Genomic DNA, 13,013 nt, shown 5'->3' on the forward strand with positions numbered 1-13,013 from the left:
TGACTTAACATCTCTGTGAAGAGATATGCTAAAATCCAGGTAAACAAGAAGTCTTGAGCTTTATGACTATTAGTTAATAGCACATCTGTGTCAGGTCATAGTGACCAACTAAAATGTAGCTTTTATTAAATAGTTATTAAATGAAGTCACCATCTTTATTTATCAGAATTGTTAAAGGAAAGAACTTCAGCCTTTCTATTACTTCTAAACTTCAAAAAAGCAATTCTACCTCCCTCTTCTTTTCTCCATAAAAGTAAAGAAGAGGAAAGAAAAGAGGAAAGAAAGAAGGAGGAAAAAATCCAACATCTTCAACAATCAAACAAGAGAAAATGTTAAAACTTTCAAGAAAAGATGTTATGTTTCTTAGATGAGACTTTTTAATTTAGCAGAGTAGATCAGAAACTGAAACATTACTCCCTTTTTGGTTCCAAGCTCCCATGATGACTGAATCCACATTTCTACACTAATTACTCTAATTTTTCTAGAAGTGAAATAAACTAGCAGTACAACAGATGTGATGACATTTAAAGTGTTAAATTATGACACATGTTTAACCCAAGTGGCATGGGAGGTTGGGAAAGATAATATTTAATGTTTTTAGGTTCTTTAGTAAAAAATAGCAAAAGCAAAAAAAAGATGTCAGAGGGCCAGCTGGTGGCATGATGGTTAAGGTGGCTGTATCCCTTATGACTAACTGCATAGTTGAGTCCCAGACCTAGCAACTTGAAAAGCATGCCAGTAGCATATGTGTGAGTGCCCCAAATCCTGAAAGAAGAATGGAGGAAATAAGATTGCAACATGGTCATTCACCTTAAGCGGTGCTTTCTTACTTCCTCACCCCCATGAGTATGCATGCCTTATAGCAAATTAACAAAAAAAATTTCAAAAGGAGGTTAGAAATAATAACTGAGTTAACCAACCTAGTGAAAGAAATTATTTGGGCATGGGAAGCATGTGGAATATACAAGGCATATTGGAGGAAGGGCAAGTAGATAGTATCTAACTGGAGTTGAGACAAAATTAGAGACAGCTTGGACCAGGACCTTAGCTACTAAATGAAGGAGGTTGGAATTTACCCTTTAGCAATGTGGACCCATTGTGGATTAAAGTGATGTTTGAGGATGAATAATCTGGCCAGAGAACATAGACTATATTGAAGGAGGATGAGTTCTAAGGGGGGTGGGTAAAGAATCCATTGCAGTGATCCCATGAAGTAATCACACATTAGCTGGAATGGTGACAGTAAAATGGAATACAGGTATGCCTGTGGAAGGGATTATAAGTATGAATTTCAGGATTTGTTACCTGATAGAGCATCAAGAAGAGGGAGCATCAAAGATGGCTTTACAGCTTTAAGCCTATATGACTGGGGAAATATGTAACAGAAGTAGGCAACCAAGAGGAGAACTGTTATTTTTTCAATTTATTTCATTATTATTATTATTATTTAATTTGACCAGAGAGAGAGAGAGAAAGTGAGACAGCAAGCCACCAGGTTTGGGACTTGAACCATGGTCAACCATGTGGGAGTCCAGAGCCCCAACCACCACACCACCTGCTAGCCTCAAGGGGAGATGGTTTTATGAACACTTGATTGGTTCAATTCTAGATGCTGAGCTTGAGGAAGAGGCAGTAGAAAGTCCCCTGGAACTGCATAGTGAGCAGATAACACACAGCCCCCAAGATATTGGACATAAAGAGTAATGTGTTTTGATGTTTTTCAGGATGTATTTGGCACAGGAAGTGCAATGATCTTTCATAGGAGAGGGTTTGTAGAATGCTTCAGAGAGAGTAAATAATTCTGTATACAAAGTAGATGAAACAACTGAAACCTGAACGCTTTTTGAGACTGATAATAATGGTCCCCAAACAAGAAGTGAACATTTTATGATAAAGAGGTGAAATAACCAGAAGTATATCCCAAAACACAGAAGAAGAGAATCCAGGCTGGTTAATTGCTGAGACAATTCCCACAATCACACTGACTGGATGTTGTCACCAATTTCTGAGTGAGAAAGAACAGAGAATACCCAGAAACATGTGTTTATTATCCACGTTACTTGCTTAGTAAACTAGATATAGTTTTCTTTTAAAGAGTAAACCATTCATGGGACCAGTGGATGGCATAATGGTAACATTGCTTACTCCCACATAGTTGACTGTGGTTCAAGTCCCTGACTTAGTGGCTTAAATTCATGCCGGGCGTGTGTGCGTGCATGCCCAAGATCCCGAGAGGAGGATGGAGAAGAAGGGATTGCAATATGGCTATCCCCCATGGGGGATAATTTCTTGCTTTCTGTCTCTCTGTCTCTCTCTGTCTTTCTGGAGAGCACACATGCTCTATAGCAAAAACCTCTCAAAAAAAAAAAAAGATTCAGGGAATATCTGTGTTTTCAAATTTTCTGAATGGAGTATAATTATGTTTTCACTTGGCAAAAAAAAATTATTAGCAAGAAATCCCTTGTGCTCAGAAAATAAAAATTTATTAAATTAAAAAATAAAATTAATATTGAAAAATAAGAATTAGTGTCCTATCTGCCCTACAGCCGCTGCTACACCGCCATCATAGACATGGGTTGTGTATAGTCCATCAAGTTGGCCAGGGTCACCAAAGTGCTGGGCAGGACTGGTTCTCAGGGACAGTGCACGCAGGTGCGCATGGACTTTATGGATGACACCAGCCGCTCCATTATCCATAACGTGAAAGACCCTATGCACAAAGGTGACGTGTTTACTCTCTTAGAGTCTGAAAGAGAAGCTCTGTAGCTTTGCTGAATTTTGTGCTGGGTCCTGGATGTCTGGGATGACAGCTTGGCCCAAAGGGATAATCTGCAAAGTTTAATAAAGCATTTATATCATAAAAAAAGAAAAAGAAAAGAAAAAGAAGAATTAAATGGGTTTGTTCTATGGCACAGTGGATAAGAGAGCTGGATCCCACATGGCTGAACATGGTTCAGTGCTGGCAGCATGAAAAACACACTGGGCATATGTGCACGTGTGCCCTGAATCCTGAAGGATGGACGAATAGAGAAAAGATTGCAATGTGACCATGCCTCACTGGGGGAACTTCTAGAGGCACCCTCTGTCTCTCTTTCTGATGAACATATATGCCCTCTAGCAATTAAAAAAAAAAAGTAGGGACTAAAATAAAGTGAGTGCAATACTCCTTATAATAGTATAATTGTGATAAATCGCTATGAGCATCGGACTGTCATTCCCAGGTTTCATCTTATCAAATGCTGCATCCCCAAAATATGCGGCAGGACTTGTACCCCGAACTAACTTTACGAACGTAAAGGCTGCCAGATTTCTCTTACCTTACGTTATATAAAGCCCAGAGCCCAGTATTCACATCCTACTCTGGTTCCTATTTGGGGCACTGTTTTCATTTCACAGATAAGGATAGTTATCAGTGGAAATTATTGGGTTGTTGGTAAAGCCATGATGTATTTTCCTAGGTTTTTCTATGCAAAAATGCGTCATGACTTTTCTGACAACCCAAATAGATATGATCACTTACAGAATTACTCCACCCATGTTTAAGATGTAGGACATATGTATCGAGTATGAGGAAGAAAACATAAGCATACCTATGTTAAAATTGTCATTGGTGAGGCCAGTTGTGGTGGTACAACAGGAACACAACACTCTGTGATACTGAAAGCCACGTGGGAAAGCCCAGAGTTTTTGTCTCAAGGTTCTGCTGCACACGCCAGGTGCACAGGTGCCCACGATCCTGGCTGGCTGAGGCTGTGGGAAGATTTCAGCATGAAAACCCTGTGGAAGGTACTTGTCTCTCTCCCTGTCTCTCATGGAAGAAATAAATTGTATTAAAAAATGTAAATAGGAAAATAGGTACTAGAAAAAAATTTAAAAAAAGATCCCCAAGAACAAATAACAATAAAAAAAACCCTTAAATATTAACATTTGAATTAAAACATAAGGCTAACTTTGCTAGTCACCCTCCTATAAGAAGGAACGAACATGAAAAAAAGTCCAACTGATTTCAAAGATGGAAAATGCCATGGTTTGTGCTCTGGCACTTTATTTATTTATTTTTTCTTTTTGTTAAAAGATGAGTGCACTTGCCAGAGACCAAGAGACTAGGAGACAGGGGAGATAGTACCCCATGGGGGAATCATGCCGCACTCTCTTCTCCATCTCTCCCTCCTTGGAAATTTTAGGCATGCAGGCACACACACCCCAGCATGTTTCTCAAGCCACCATGTCTAAGGCATGAACCTTGTGGTCAGTCATGTGAGATCCAGCTGCCTTACGCATGCTCTGGCACTTTTTATAAGGAAAGGAAGGAAAGATGGCCAGAGAAGGAAGGTGCAGATGGGGGCAATGGCTGCACTGCAACCCAAAAGTTGAGACGCAGGAAAACTTAGTGCTGAAGGTAGATAGGGCCCAATTCAGACTATCAGTTAGGAACCAGGGCATGAATTCCATGAACAGGCATGGACTCAAACGCTTCTGTGAACAACACAATTAACTCTCCACCTTTTCTGTTGCTTGGGCACAAAAGAAAATAGAGATCTAGTCCTTCTACAATGACAGAAATGTGTGAAAACTCTATGCCAAACCTTGAGTCTTACTGGCAGAGACAGGCTGCTGCCTGTACACAGCCCTCCCGTAGCTGACAGAGATGCTCTTCCAGGGTTCCTGTGTTCTGGATCCCATAGCCTTTGCCTGGTGGGTCACTGACCCCCTGGATCCCTTTTCTTCCCCCCTCTCAGGGTCTAGAACTTGCCACCCACAGGCTTTTGCACTCCTCCCCTTCCCTGCCCTTTGTCTTCCAACTCAGCAGGTCTCCCTCCCTCTCTCTGGTTGAATTCTCAATCCTGGACCCTAAATATATCCTGACTGAATCAGGAAATGAAGGTTGTTGAGGTATTGCCTATTCTTCAACACTGCCAAGGTAGGAACATATCTGTCCAGCCCTGACAGCTGCTTGTCCATCACCTGACAGCACTCACCCATGCCTGGCACAGAGCAGACACCAATGAGAGAATGAAAAATCAAAACAAGTTCATTAGTCGTGTATGTCCAACTAATGAACTTACTTTATGACAGAACCAAAGGATGAAAAAATTTACATATTTATGACTTTTGAGATTTAAATCCCAAGTGTTTTACCGTCAATGTCCCTCAAACATGCCAAACAGTCTCTCTCCACGGGGCTTTGTCTTTGCTGTTCCCACTGCCTGAAATGTCCTTCCCTTGGTGCCCTGTATGGCATGTGTTCTGGAAGGTTCTTTTAACAGTTACCTTTATGGCTCATGTGTCCATTGCCTTTGGAGCTCTGCTCACATGTTCCCACAGCAGGGAAGCCTTCCCTGATTCCCCACCTAAAATAAGCCACCCCAACACTCTCTAGATCTGTTGCCTTGCTTTCATTTTCTGTCTCCTGACATCAGCTATTTAGTAGCCTATTTTTCTCTTCCCACCAGAATTTGTAAGCTTCATGAGAAAACCACTTTGTTTCTTCCCTGGAATGGTACCTCATACGAGGCAGGCATTGATCCTGAAATGGATACTGAACTTGAGCTGTGAAATATTGCTTTCATTGACTAAAAATGAAGATTTTCTGCTGAGACTTCTCCCTCCAGACTCATTTCTAGTGGCCTCTATGCACTAAGTGTCTAGACAGGTCCAAGTGAACAGGATCCAAACATCTGTTGTTGTTGTTTTGTTTTTTTTGAGAGATTTTTGCTATAGGGCGCGTGCGCTCGCCAGACAAACAGAGAGAGACATAGAGACAGAAAGCGAGAAATCACCCCCCAGGGGGGGATGGTCACGCTGCAATCCCTTCTCCTCAATTCTCCTCTCGGGATCTTGGGCACGCACACACACATGCCCGGTGTGAGTTTTAAGTCACTGGTTCCGGGATGCGAACTGCGGTCGACTACGTGGGAGTCCAGTGACATAGCCATTACGCTAACAGCTGGTTCCAGGATCCAAACATCTGAATACAATTAGGGTCAGAATAGTCCTCAATTCCCACTAAATTTGATGCACAAAGAGTGAAAAAAGGAACAGAAGAGAGATTGTGGATCTTTCCTCCTGCTTGCCTCTGAACACTCAAGAATTAGGAAGAAATGCATCATCCATGAGATGACTAGAAATCACCACAGGGTCACAAGAAATATGGGAAAGCAAGAAAATACTTATCCTCCAAGGGAAAATAATAACTCCTTTTCATCCACAGACAGTACAATGAAACTCATGGAAATGTCAGATAAAGAATTTACAATATTCATAGTGACAAAACTAACAGAGATGAAAGAGAAGAGAGACAATAAACTGCAGGAGAGGCAGGAGAAAGAGCTGATGAGTTTCAGGAGGTGAGGAAATTCTTGCAAGATTTAAAAGAGGAAATGCACACTATGAAAAAGAATCAAATGGACCTGTTAGAGATAAAGACTATAATACAGGACATCAAAACCTCCCTTGAAAGTATTAAAAACAGACTAGATCATACAGAAAATCAAATCTCAGATGTAGAAGATAGAATCACTGGCCTAGAAAAATCCATCATGAAGACTGAGAAAATTTCCCCCCAAAATGAGACTAATATACGAGTAATACTAGATACCATCAGACTCCAAACATCTGGATCAGTGGTATCCCAGAAAACAAAGAGACTCACAAGGGCATTGATAATCTATTCCATGAAATTTTAGAAGAAAACTTTCCAAACCTAGAGAGGCATTCAAAGATCCTGTCCCAAGAAATATAAAGAACCCCAAATAGAATCAACCCAAGAAGATCTTCTCCAAGACACATTATAGCCACATTGACCAAAACCACAGACAAAGACATGATACTAAAACAGGTAAGAGAGAAACATCAAGTTACCTACAAAGGCTCTCCCATCAGGCTAACAGTGGATCTCTCATCGGAAACAATGCGAGTGAGGAAAGAATGGGAAAATATATTCAAAATGTTAAGGGAAAAGCAATTTCAACCAAGAATATTGTACTCGGCAAGATTATCCTTCATATGGGAAGAAAAGACAAGAACATTCTCAGATAAACAAAACCTGAAAGAATTTATCAACACCAGACCAGATCTCCAAGAAGTTCTCAAGGAAATGCTATACCAGGAAAATTAAATACAGACACACAGATGAAAGAGTTAAAAAACTAAGAAAATGGCCAACTTAATCGTAGGGACAAGTCTGGAGTTGAATACTATATTTCAGAATTTAATGGGGAAGATTGGACCCCAACAGAAGATAAAGCACATGAGACTGAACTGGTGAGGCAGGCACTCATTAACCATTATAATGAATGAATGATTAAAGGTAGGCACAAATATAAATTTTAAAACCTGATGCTTAAAACTATATTCTTAATCAATATTTCAGTTCAACTGAGAAGCATTTTTGTTGGACCAATTTCTTACAAATGGTAAGAAAATAGACTATTGAACTTAATTTTATTGCATTTAGCTACACACTAACCTTATGCTTATTAACATTGTGAAATGGGGGTATATTTTCCCCATGACTTATGCTTTTGATCTTCATTGACCTATTCTAAAATATGCTACTGCTTCCTGCAGTTTTTATCTGTAAGCAAAATAACCCACAACAGCTGCCTCATAGTTAGTTACATACAATGAATCATAAAAGTAAATACCCAGGTTAGGCAGAGCAAAAGCAGGATTCTTCCTACATAGTCATGCTTAATCTTTAAGTGTCTCTTCTACAGAGTCTGAGAGCATTTAGAAAGTAATGCTTTTAAAGGCAGTCACTACTCTTTCATGGAAGATTCTATTGAAAAAAAAATTCCTCATAACTAATTGAAAGTCCTAAATTATGCCCTTGGGACAATGTCCATCACCTAATGTGGACATTTGTCATGGTATCCTATGTTAGGTACCAGATGATAATCTTTGACTTCCCTGCTAAGCTAGAGTGTCCTGAAAGCACACAGACACTGTCATTCCTGAGAAGCTGGTGATCAAAAGATATATGAGGGGACCAGCAGATGGTATAATGGTTACATTACTGTACTCACACATGGTCGACCACAGTTTGAGTCCTGGACCCAGTGACCTAAAACTCACCTCGGGTGCATGTGTGTGCATGCCCAAGATCCCAAGAGGAGAAAGAATTATGGTGTGGCTATCCTCCCTGGTGATTTCTCACTCTCTGTGTCTTTGGCAAGTACACACACCCTATAGCAAAAAGGGGATATGAGGATGATAAACAAAGACCAGGATAGTTAGTGCAGTCATGGGGTGGTGGTGGGGAGGGAAGCAGGGCAGGAGAGGTGACAATGATGATCCAGGAAATTCAGGGAAAATGGTGTGGGTTGTTAAACAGTGGCTGGGTTCATAGAATTTTTTTAAGCCTCTCAAGCAAGATTTAAACATTTATCTTTAGTCATTGAAACATAAGGTTGAATCTTCTGCTGTTATTAAAGCTTCTACTAAGAAGCCTAAGGTCTTACATTTAGAAGCTAGATGTAACAAATAAGAACCCTGCTCCGCAGTCAGGAAACCACTTCCTTGGCTTTAGGAGAGTTACTCAACATCTCTGAGCCTCCATTTTCTTATTGTTAAATAGAGCTAATAATAATAATGCCTATCACAGGCTGTTATAAATATTAAATGAGATAGCATATAGAAAAACTTGGGACTTATGATTTAGTAAAGTACTCAATAAGCTCTTGAGTTGTCTGGAAAGTCATGATGCATTTTTGTATAGAAAAATATTTCATGACTTTTCCAATGACCTGAATAATAGCATAAATAGCATGAGTAATTATTTCTTCCACATTCTTTCCACTCCATCACATTTTCTCTCTGCTTTGTTTCCCTTTCCTTTGTTTTTTCCTCTCCATAATGTCTGATTGTAATTATTATCTGTAAATATTTACACCCACTATCATTAAATAATAGTTCAGGAGAGTCAAGATGTATGTGAGGATATACTGAGCTATTATCAGAAGCAATGGATGGGAGAAACAGTCTGAGACTGTGTGCACAGCCCCTGCCCAGTGGTACACAATCCCACAGTGATGCAATGTGGGTTGTTTTTCCTCAGCTTGAAGCAGCATTCCCACTCGAGTGATAATGGTGGCTGGCTTTGATGGAAGTTTAAGACCTGCAGTATTAGATGCTTTCAGAAAATTGAGATCATTTGGGACCAAGAAACTCCTGGGTAAGTTTTTTGATGGGAGAATGAGGAGAACGAGTTTCCTCACTTCTTAGAGTCCCTGAGCTGTAGAGGAACAGGCTCTGTGAATTCTGAGGCAATGATTTTCTCAGAGTCATTTCTGAGAAGTGAGCCTATGACTATGTCCCCCCAGCGTTATCTGAATCCACTACAGCTACTACCTGTGTCCTACCTGATCTGTTCTCCATCCCTTATCCACCCCTCACAGGACTACCACTGTCTAGCTCCAGGTTTTACTTCACCCATATTGAAATCTTCCAGTTTTCTCAATGAGCTTTGTCTTCTCTCCCTTACTTACTAAAGGTAGAGTTGTTTCCTCTGCCTTTCATAATCTTTTTTTTTTTGGAGAGGTTTTCGCTATAGGGTGCGTGCGCTCGCCAGACAGACAGAGAGAGACAGAGAGATAGAAAGCGAGAAATCATCCCCCCAGGGGGGATGGCCATGCCGCAATCCCTTCTCCTCCATTCTCCTCTTGGGATCTTGGGCACGCACGCACACGCACCCGGCGTGAGTTTACGCCGCCGAGTCCGGGACATGAACCGCAGTCAACTACGTGGGAGTCCAGCGACATAGCCATTACGCTAATTGCTGGTCCCCCTTTCATAATCTTCTTTGCCTGTCTCCTCTTTGTCTTCAAAATCCAGCCTAGGAACAACTTCTGGGCAACCTCCCTTTCCCTCATTCCTGCCACAAGGGGCCCCTCAATGTGCTTTTAGTGCTGAGGCCATGGCAGTCTTCATTAGTCAGTGTGTGACTGTTGTGACCTTCCACTCTTCCGTAAATTTGTTGAGATTAGAGTCCATGTTTGTGTAATCTCTGTGTCCCTAACACAGAGCAGAGTGACTGATGCTTAGAAAGGGCTTTGTAAAAGTTGGTGGAACAAATTAGTAGGAATCTCCATTACATTTCCTACCTACTCCTTGAAAATGAGCTGCTGACTACTCTCCTCAAATAGTTAAATAAAATAGTGTCTAAAAAGTGTACACTTTCGCCTTCCTCCCTGGGTGTTGAAAAGATTACTGGCTATTTGGCAATGAAAATTCTGTAAGGAGCCTTAAGCTCTTGGAGGAGAGGGGCTCTGCATATTTTAAAATACAATATGGATTCTGAAACATGGTTAGTGCCACATCTCTCCTACTCTGCTAATAGAGAATACTTTTGTCCTTTACTATTTAGGAAAGTGAAACAGTTTTTTTAAATAACTAATATGGGGGGCCAGCAGATGGTGTAACGGTTACATTGCTGGATGCCCATGAAGTAGACTGCAGTTTGAGTCTGAGACCCAGTAGCTTAAACTCATGCCAGGTGTGTGTGCATGCATACCCAAGATCCCCAGAAGAGCATGGAGGAGAAGGGATTGTGGTGTGGCCATCCCCTCCAGGGTTGATTTCTTGCTTTGTGTCTCTATCTCTCTCTGTTTTGCTGGCAAGCACACATGCCCTATAGCACAAATCTCTCTTTAAAAATAAAACAACTAGAAAAGGTCACATATTACCCCATGTTTTTGTCAGATGAAATAAAAATAGATACTCTGATTGAACAAAAATAATACCATGGATTTGATTCCCTTACTCTCTACCCTCTAACAGGGGAAAATAAAGTTTATTAAAAAAAAAGAGAGAGAGAGAAGAAAGTTGGGGACTGGTAGATGGCATAATGGTTATATCGCTAGACTTCCACATGGCTGACTGCAGTTTGAGTCCCAGACTCAGAGGCTTGAAACATGCAGGGCCTGTGTGTGTGTGTGTGCCCAAAATCCCAAGAGGAGAATGGAGAAGAACAGATTGTTCCATGGCCATTCTCCCTGGAGGGTAGTTTCTTTCTGTCTGTCTCTTTGTCTCTCCGGTGAGCTCATGTGCCCTATAGCAAAAATTTCTCTCTAAAAAAAAAAAGGCTCAAGAGAAGAGTGGCAGAAAGAGGAGACTGATAGCTCCCAAGGCATCTGCCAACTTGTGAGTAATATCAGTGCCTGCCAGGGGATTGCTGATGCTATAAGAAACACCCTTGGTCCCCGTGACATGGACAAGCTAATTGTGGATGACCGAGGCAAAGCAACTATTTCTAATGATTGGGCCACAATTCTGAAACTCCTTGAGGATGTCCATCCTGCAGAGAGAACTTTAGTGAACATTGCCAGATCCCAAAATGCTGAGGTTGGTGATGGCACTTCAGTGACCCTGTTGGCTGCAGAGTTCCTGAAGCAGGTGAAACCATATGTGGATGAAGGTTTGCACCCCCAGATCACCATTCAAGTTTTCCACACAGCCACTCAGTTGGCAGATAACAAGATCAGAGAGATTGGTGTGACCATGAAGAAGCAAGATAAAGCAGCGCAGAGGAAGTTGCTGGAGAAGTGTGCCATGACGGTGCAGAGCTCCAAGCACATCTCCCAGCAGAAAGTTTTCTTTGCCAAGATGGGGGTGGATGTGGCAATGATGCTTGATGATTTCCTACAGCTTCAAATGATCAAAATCAAGAAGGAAGGTACAGGGTGGAGCCCTAGAGAAATCTCAATTGGTAGCTGATGTTGCATTCAAGAAGACTTTCTCTTATGGGTTTGAAATGCATCCCCCAAAGGATGGTAATCCCAGGATTGTTCTTTTAAATGTTGAGCTGGAGCTGAAAGCTGAGATAGATCATGCTGAAATCAGAGTACACACTATCAAGGATTATCAGGCAATTGTTGATGCTTAGTGGAACATTCTCTATGACAAGTTAGAGAGGATCCATCATTCAGGAGCCAATGCTGTTTTGTCCAAACTTCCCACTCGGGATGTGGCTACCCAGTACTTTGCTAACAGAGACATGCTCTGTGCTGGCCGAGTGTCTGAGGAAGATCCGACAAGGGCAACAATGGCCTGCAGAGGCTCAATCCAGACCACAGACCATTGTGTATGCACTGATGGCAGATGTGCTGGGCAGCTGCAGGTGTTTGCAGAGATCCAGATCAGAGGCGAGAGGTATAACTTCCTCACTGGCTGTCCCAAGGCCAAGACGTGTACCTTCATCCTCTGTGGTGGTGCTGAACAGTTTATGGAAGAGATGGAACAATCGCTGCATGATGCCATCATGCTCATCAGAAGAGCCATGAAAAATGACTCGGGTGCCCACAGGTGGCATGAAGGTTAAGGTGACTGGATCCACATGGCAATGACTGCAGTTTGAGTCCTGGACAATGTTTTAAAAAAAAATGACTTGGTGGTGGCTGGTGGCAGGGCTATTGAGATGGAGCTCTCTAAGTACCTGCAGGATTACTCAAGGACTATCCCAGGGAAACAGCAGCTACTGACTGGGGTGTGCGCTAAGGTCTTGGGGATTATCCTATGCTAGCTATGTGAGAATGCTGGTTTCGATGCCACAAACATCCTCAACAAGCTGTGGGCTCAGTATGTCCAGGGGGGCACATGGTAGAAGTGGGCATCAAGAACAAGGACATTGCTAACAACTTTGAGACCTTCATGTGGGAGCTGGTGATGGCGTGAATCAATGCCTTGACAGTCACATATGAAGCTGTCTGCCTTATCGAGTCCATAGATGAGATCCTTAAGAACTCCCGCTCAACAATGGATGCTTCTGCAGCAGCCAGCTGGGCCAAGGTCATGGCTGTCCTCATTGAGAAGCACCCCACATGTCATCTGACTAGCTGACAGGCTGGCTGTAGGTGTGCTTATTCTTCCTGGCCTGGTTAATCTGTGTTACAGGGAAAAGGTAGTAACGGGCCCACTGTGCTCTCATGGGAGGTTATTTAAATAAAAATGAAGACAAGAAAGAAAGAGAGAAAGAAAGGAGAAGGAAAGAAAGAGAGAAAGAGAAAAAAGAAAGA

The 13,013-nt window shown here is 41.8% G+C and overlaps 1 pseudogene; it reads left to right on the forward strand.

Moving 5' to 3' along the window:
- The first annotated feature begins 9,075 nt into the window (after nucleotides 1-9,075).
- Nucleotides 9,076-12,806, forward strand: LOC102472840 (T-complex protein 1 subunit eta-like; annotated as a pseudogene).
- Nucleotides 12,807-13,013: the final 207 nt, after the last annotated feature.

This window comes from Tupaia chinensis, unplaced genomic scaffold (genome assembly GCF_000334495.1).
Source record: "Tupaia chinensis unplaced genomic scaffold, TupChi_1.0 Scaffold000288_2, whole genome shotgun sequence".
NCBI lineage: Eukaryota > Metazoa > Chordata > Mammalia > Scandentia > Tupaiidae > Tupaia > Tupaia belangeri.